Raw genomic sequence first — 8,744 nt, forward strand, 5'->3', positions numbered from 1 at the left:
GTTCAAACAATTTAAAGGTCGACAAAGTGACAAAGAGGAGAGTGATTGTTTTTATAATTTTGTATTTTTGTAAATGCACACCAATGAATTTAGGGGCTTATAATAATTTTAACTATTTTTTTATATGTTTTTATTCTTTTTTCTTCTTTTTAAATTTGCTGGAAGTACACAACAATTCATAAAATTTTGAAATCAAGAAGAAGACAATTACAAATCAAGAGAGATCAAGCTTTTAGGGTTTTTGTTTGCATTGAAAAATTATATTTTTGTTGAAATTAAAATTTAAAAAATAATTGAAATTAAGAAGAAAATCAAATCATTTTTTTTCAACCAAGAAAAAATCATTATGAGATTTCATATATAAATAGAAAACAATATTTTTTTTTCTAATTAAAGTTTGAAATTAAAAAGATAGACACCATCCAAATCAATTAAATTTTTTTAATATAGATTATAACGGAAAAGTAATAATATTTTGATTTAAATTAAAATTTAAAATTAAGACAATAATCAAATCATCCCATCCAAAATAAATAAATAAATAATAAAAAATATTTTGGTTTAATTTAAATTTTAGATCTAGGTGGTTAATGAAATCATCAAATAAAAAAAATTTCATAGTAAATAAGAAAAAATTATCACAATTTCTTTTTAAACAAATCTTGTTTATTAACCAGATAATCAAATCTTCAAAATAAAAAATAAAAGAAAACTATAATAAAAAAAATATTTTAGTTTAGTTTAAAGTTTAGAACGAGGTGGTTAATCAAATCATCAAATAAAAAAGTTTTCATATTAAATAAGAAAAAATTATCACGATTTCTTTTTAAACAAGTCTTGGTTATTAACAAGATAATCAAATCTTCAAAATAATAAATAAAATAAAACTAACTAAAAGATTATTATCATGATTTTTCTTTTATAAAAAATAAGTATTTTGGTTTAATTAAAGTTTAAAAGTAAGGGGATAATTAAATCATCCAAATCTTCCAATGAAAAAAGTTCTAAAAAAAAATATAAGAAACGATTATCACAAAATTTTAAAAAAAGTATTGATTTAAATTAAAGTTTGAAATTAAGATGATAATCAAATCATCAAAATTAAAATAAAAAATTAACTAAGATCCAATTATCACGAAATTTAAAAAAAAAAACAGTACAAAATTAGGAGGATAATTAAATCATCAAAATCCAAAGATCAAATATTATATATATATATATATATATATATATATATTAACCAAATGAGAATGAATTTTTTAAAAACAATATTATTTTTGTTCATATTTAAGTTCGAAATTAGGAAGATATAATCATCCCGATTAATATAATATATATATATTATATATATATATATATATATATATTGGCTAAGATGATAATTATCATATAAGTTTTATTATTTTATAAATAGTACAAATATTTTAGTTTTATATTATTTTAATAATACATTTTATACTTAATTAAAATAACTAGGCCGATACTAAACGAGGAGCTTGGAGTTTACCACTGGTGAGAAAGTATTTTTTAAAGTGACACCAATGAAGGGAGTGTTGAGGTTTGGTAGAAAAAGGATGTTAAGTCCTTGTTTCATTGGACCATTTGAGGTCTTGGAACGGATCAACTTGTAGCTTATTGGTTAGCCTTGCCACCGTTCTCTTTTGCCGTTCATAATACCTCTAAGTCGAGGAAATATGTGGCAAATCCATCTCTTGTTGTGGATTATGAGCCTTTACGGTTGAATGATAACTTGAATTATAAGGAGAAACCTACTCAAGTTCTTGCAAGATAAGTGCAGACTTTGCGCAACAAGGAGATACCCCTAGTAAAGGTCTAGTAGAGATGAAATTGAAGTACCCAAAATTCTTATAGGACTATAACTTTTGAGGACGAAAGTATCAAGAATGTGACAACCCAAATTTATAGGTAACTTTAATCTAATTATCTTAAATTATTTGGGTGTTATATTGAGTGATGGAGCCAAAATTGAGTATTTGAGGCCCTATTTGGTAACCATTTAGTTTTTGTTTTTTTTGTTTTTGAAAATTAAGCCTATGAACACTACTTCTACCTTAAAATTTCTTTCTTAGTTATCTATTTTCCACCAATGGCCTAAAAAAAAGCCAAATTGGCTAAGAATTCAATCATTGTATTAAAAGATGTAAATCATGATAAGAAGGATGATATAGGTTAATTTTGATAATTTAATTTAAATTAGGTATTCAAGATTTAAAATTTGGATTTATTCAATTGGCGGATTTATATTTGAGGTTTAAATATTGGAAGACATTTGAAAATTTTGAGTTTAATTGATAAAAGGTTTATGAATTTAAGTTGGAGTTAGATTTAAATTGTTGAGAGATACTTGCAATTTAAAATTTGGAATTTATTTTAAGTTGGATTTAGAAAGAGTTATGGAATAGATATGAGTATAATATGTTTGAAACTGGAATCCAAATAGATTTGGATATTAAGGAAAAGAAAAGGAATTTCTTTTTAACATGTATTTGGGATTTTGGAAATTAGTAACGGAAAGGGGAAAGTTATACATACATACATACATACATACATATACATACATTATATATATATAATATATATATATATATATATATATATATATATATATATATATATATATATATATATATATATATATTATATATAAACACTCTATCAATCTGCCCTCTCCCACGAATTCTGTTGGACTTTTTGTACGGATGACCTCATTTGGGAGACTCAAATGAAAAATGGCTACTTGTAGCGAAAGTAATGGAAAGTGGCCTTCTGCTTATGTCATAAGCAAGTGATTTTATCGATTTGCCCATAAATGCACCCCGTGCACCTACCAATATTAATTTACTCGATCCTTGATAGCTCGTCACTCGTTACCTGATGGCTTATCACACGTTCTTCGATGCACGGTTACTCGATATCCAGCTTCATGGTCACTCAACACGACTGCAATCAATACATGTATACTCGATCATATCCATGTCATACTCGATATTTGATTACTTTATACTCGATTCTTTTGAATTATTAACCCGTTTAAAGGCGTTTGAAGTCCATTATTTCACCACTTTCGATGAGCTCAGACTATTCTCTCTATTCGTCCAATTGTACATCCTTCGACGACAACACCTCTACATTCGATACTTGACTATCTCTGCATCAGATAACATTCTTCTCATTGTTTCTATTTTGGCATCATTCACTCAAAACTCGATGGTCTCTGCATCATGTTCCTCGATATGCGCTTGCATGTTACTCGATATTCGACTGAGACGACTTTCATTTTTGTTTTCATATCTTGCATGTTTGGCTGAATTCGAGTTTGTTTCGTTTCAATTTTCATATTTTTGTTATTTCAGACTGTCTAGAGTTTAGGATTTGTGTTGGATAATGCATGAAGGTGGAAAATCAAACTGAAGGCTCGATAATCGACCATTTAGTCACTGTAATGTAGCTAGTAAGAGACATATGTAGCATGTATCAAGTATTGAGAAATTGTGTATCTTGTATCGTGCATCGTGTATCGAGTATTGAATATAATTAAGGATCTCTTAAATTAGAGAACCCATGAGCGGAAGCATATCGTTCCTAATCCCCTTGTGAAAGAACATGAATATTTACATTCTAACAGAACAGTTATGCATCAAATCTAGATTACAACATGCTTTAAGAATAAAATACAAAGTATCGAGTAAACATACCTTTGAAGAATTATTTCTTCTAGTGTTTCCTCGATCGAACTCAACAATGCGTCCAACAGCACGAACGCAACACAAGCAAACCAGTGAATAACATGATCTGTAAGATCCTCGATCACAATCGAGTTAAACTTGATACTCGACCCTCAAATGCAAACTCAACACTACCACGAGGCTACCTTGGTATTCTCGGTGTGAGAATCCAGGAGGTGTGGGCTCTGTATAGATTTGGAAGAGGGAAGGAGGACCTGGACGATCGAGTTGATGGAAAAGTAGACATGCGCAGCGGAAAAGAGGAACAATTTTACTCTAATTGCATAAATTAAACATACAACCCTAAAATCGTTAATTAGGGTTTTTAAGAAACATTACCTTTGAAGCTCTTGAAACTCGTCTATCTCCGCTCGAACACGAATCGGACAACCACTAGAGCTGACCTAATATCCTCTGGACTCAGAACCGGGTTGTGGGACCCGATGGATGAAGAACCCGAGAGAGAGAGAAAAAAAGATGGAAATAGTAGAGTGAAATTTGGGTTGGGTTTGGATTTTTTCAGCCCAATTTTTAAAAACTAATTTTGCAAAATTTCCAAAAGTTTTTAATCCAAAATGACAAACCCATATTTATAGAAAAGGGCCATGCAAAATTGCATGAAAAAACTTCATAAAACCCAACACCTAGAATCCACTATCTAAGTGGGCTTAATGTCTCCACTATAAGCCAACACCTAGCCCACTAATTTTGTTAGTGGAATTATCCAACAAAAGTTTTGATTTTCCCACTAACTTTAGTCAAAGGGCAAAATAGTCAGTTGGTCAAAGTCAAACTTTGATCGAAAAATCAATATTTTGACTTTTTATGATTTTTTTCCGTGTTGACTAATTTTGACCTCCCGAGTATGAATCCACATTCATTTTGTCGAAATTCAAATCACATTTGAATATAAGGTCGGTCAAAGTTTGACTTTTCAAGTCAAAAGTCAACTCTTTGACTTTTTACATCTTTGACCATTTCCATTATTTTCGAGCTTCCGAATATGAACGTATTCATATTCTTGATATTTAAATCACATTTAAATATTAAAGCTGTATCTCTAAACTAAAAAACCGACCACTATATTATATATACTTGTCGATTTCTCTCTCTTCACCTAATTCGAACAATTCGAATTATTCTATCATACTGTTCTAAGTTTATTCCATATGAGCTAGTAGGAGACCTAATGAACCTATAGATCATGGGCTTCAACGATCTGAGATTAGCTGGCTAAACTCTTTAAATGGAGCTAATCAACATTCGTTAACTCACGGGTCATTCCACTATAGTCCCGTGGTTACACTCCCCTAACTATAGATATTAACCATGATTAGTAAGCTAATCCTTCACAGGTTTTTCGTAATCTCGGCTGGGTCATAAAAACTATTTTACCCCCGAGACTACATCTTATTCCTTAAGTTCCATTGATCCTCTAATGAACAATTGGTTTAAGGTCCAACCTATAAATCGAACCCTTCTCGAGCCAATGAGAGGGTGGAGCTCCTTGTTCAAGACCTGGATTCAGTACTAAAGGGAACAACCTATCTACTATCCCTATAACGGGTAGGAGTGAATTCCGTCTTGCACCTTATGTTCCCAACTATCTACCTGATCTTACCCCTGAAACGGGAGGCTTATTGGGCCAGCGATAATGAGATGCCCTTACCTATGCAGATCTAAAGATAATTCTGAGTGAACTTCATAGTTAGCTCAGGATTAAGATTAAGTTACCTAGGTCATCAATTAACGAAATAGTTAGTTTTATACATTAAACAACATTTAGAATGTAAAAAGTGATTATTTCATGGTTCAGTCTTATGTAAACTCTTTACATAGGATGCCCTCATTTTCATGTCTTCACATGAACGATTTAGGATCACATCGTTTGTTCTAACTACAAAATGGGCTGCATCCATAGTGTCCCTAGAATAAGGCGCCCAACCTTATTCATATACTATAGACCATTTTGGTTATATATTTGAACTTGATCCACATTTATGTTACTACATAAAGTTCAAGCTTAAACTTAATAGCCTTAGAACCTTAGTTTATTAGATTTATGAATATAGAATTTAAATTTACTAAAGATTTTCAATAACAGCTTTATTGAATAAGAATATGATATTATAAACTACGAGTTTTAGGACATAAAATCCAACACGAGTAAGTGGGAGAAGGGAAAAGTCTATCGTTTAGACTTGGGTACTTGATCGTTTAGCATCGAGTAGCTATCATATAGATTACTTATTCCTTGATTGTTTACTCACTTAAAAGCTATCGTATAGGTTTTGCAATTTTCCCGTTATATTTGAAAAAATGAAAACGATTTTCATTTTATCCATCAGTTATCAAAAACTGATTACAACTTCCCACCAAGTCTGTTATTAGGAGAAAAAATCGAAAAACAATTATCTCATAATTGATTTAATTATAAATAAATATAATAACTAATTTATCATATTATATTTATAACCTATAGTTTTAATATCACATCATATGTAATATATAAATCATAGTTCTTTTTCTCCTTTATGGCATTTAATTTAAATCATATTTATATTAATTCCTCCACTTAATGTATCTAATACATCAAATCAATTATATCACATATAATTGAATCAATCTAATTATATCATGTATAATGAAATTTCCTCTAGTTAATTTGAACACTTCGAACTAACCCAAAAACTAATTCTAAACATGAATCCATTGAGCTAATAAGGGGACCTTGTGGACCTGTACCTTGAAGCTCCAACGGTATGTAAATAACTGACTAAACTCTTTAATCACGATATCCACCATCCGTTAATTGCCAGACACTACACTAAAGACCGACAACTGTACTTTTCGCACTAAAATATATTTCTGTGTCCATCGGATATTACCAATCAACAGTACGATGATCCTTCACAAATCGCTCGTAAGTACAGCTGGCCCAATTTATCATTTTTCCCTGTAGTTACATCTAACTTCTTAAGTACCACTGATTCCTCTAAGAAACAATAAGTCATAGTCCCACTATGAGTAAGTTCTTCTCGGGCCAAGAGAAGGTATGGCACCACATTGTTCAATCCCCAGAATCAGCCCTTAAGGGAGCAATTTATCTACTTACCCCTGCTTTGGGGAAGGAGTGAATTTCGTCTTGTGTAGTTGAGTTTTTCAGCTCCCCAATCAGACAAATCCCCAAAGTGGTAGGTTTGAGTCGGCGATCTATCCACTCGCACCCATGCAAATCAAAGGACCGCCCTCATAAGCAGAAGTTCCCAACTCATTCAGGATTAAGGTAATGTTACTTATGGTCATCCTAGTGAAATGAAAGTCTCTGTCATGAACGACGTTATATAACGAGACTAAACATTTCGTGGTCTGGTCATATACAAACTCCTTTGTATAGAGCATCCCTACTCGCATGTTTAAAACACGAATGGTCAAGATCAGACCATTTGTAGCACTTTACAACACTTGTAACACCTACAAAGCGGGTCACACTCGTATTGTCATCAGGATGAGGTTTCCTTCCTTTATCCATATACTACAGACTATTTAGGTTATCACTTAAAGCACGATCCACTTGTATGTCTCCATATACATGCTTAAGTTACAATGATAACCAGGGATCTTAGTTTATTGGTTTGTGGTTAATGCAACTAAAATATCTTATATTTTATAGACAGAAGTGAATAAAATATCTCATATTATAAATCACCAAATATTTGTTCATACAGATATTTACAAACTACAGAACCCTATGAGATTTAGGGCATCAACCCCAATACATAACTCTTATTTACCCCTGTTTTTTGTTATTCTGTGCAGTATGGCTAGAAAATTCAAGATTCCTCCCCAGGATCATTTCCCAGGCCAAGTGACCAGCCTATCCTCTCACATTAAGATGACTAACAAGATAGTAAAAGAGAAGCTTACTCCCACTCAACTTGGCCTCTTCAAGAAGACGGTATTTGGGCGATTAGTGGACATGGACATTATCTTCAACAGTCCATTGGTCCATTACATTCTATTGAAGGAGGTTGAAGATGATAGGAAGGATGCAATGACATTTGATTCGAATGGTACGATTGTAACTTTCACCAAAGAAGACTTCCTATTAGTGATGGGATTGTGGCGATCACCTAATTCAGTAGTTGTGAGGAGGGTTGAAGTAACTGGATCATTATATAGTAGGTACTTGAAGAATGATTTTGCAGGGGGACATTCATATTGGTACCTTAGAGATAGTGTACAAGGAGACGGATTTTAAGAATGACATGGATGCTGTGAAGATGACATTGGTTTATTACACTGAATTGTGTATGATAGGAAGGGAGAAGACGAGGGCCAATGTCGGCAAGACCTTATTAATTGATGTGGAGGATTTAAATTATTTCAATTCCATGGATTGGGGAAATGTGTTATGGGAGAGGACGTTACTTGGACTACAAAGAGGATTTAGTAGTAAGGCAGAGAACTACAAAAAAGGTATAAGCACAATAAGAACTACATTATCAAGTAGAACCTATCGGGATTTCCTCATGCATTTCAAGTAATATCCATTTACTGGCCATATGAGATCTATTCATTGTACTGTCAATGTCACTTACTACTTTTGCTTGTTTTAAATCATTTATAAATTATGGTAGGTGTGGACATATGAGATCATTTCAACGGTTTCCGGAAAAGTTGCAACTTGACTGAATAGACATGTTGTAACTCGATTTCTAAGGTGGGAGTGTACATACTCATTGCCAACCAAAACAATAGTACGAGAGGTGTTTGAGCCCATCAAGGTTAGTGTATTACATCACAATTTACTTGGATTTAAGGTGAATGTCACAAATAACTAACAAATTGTTCATTGTTTTGTACAAACAAGGATCACACCCACATCATTGTTCATGTCCAATAGGGGGAGATGATATAGGGACACTAGGGTCGATGATTGACCCGTATATGAGAGCATTGATGCCGAGATGATCTTTTTAGAGACATATAGATCAC

This window comes from Benincasa hispida, chromosome 10 (genome assembly GCF_009727055.1).
Source record: "Benincasa hispida cultivar B227 chromosome 10, ASM972705v1, whole genome shotgun sequence".
NCBI classification, from domain to species: domain Eukaryota; kingdom Viridiplantae; phylum Streptophyta; class Magnoliopsida; order Cucurbitales; family Cucurbitaceae; genus Benincasa; species Benincasa hispida.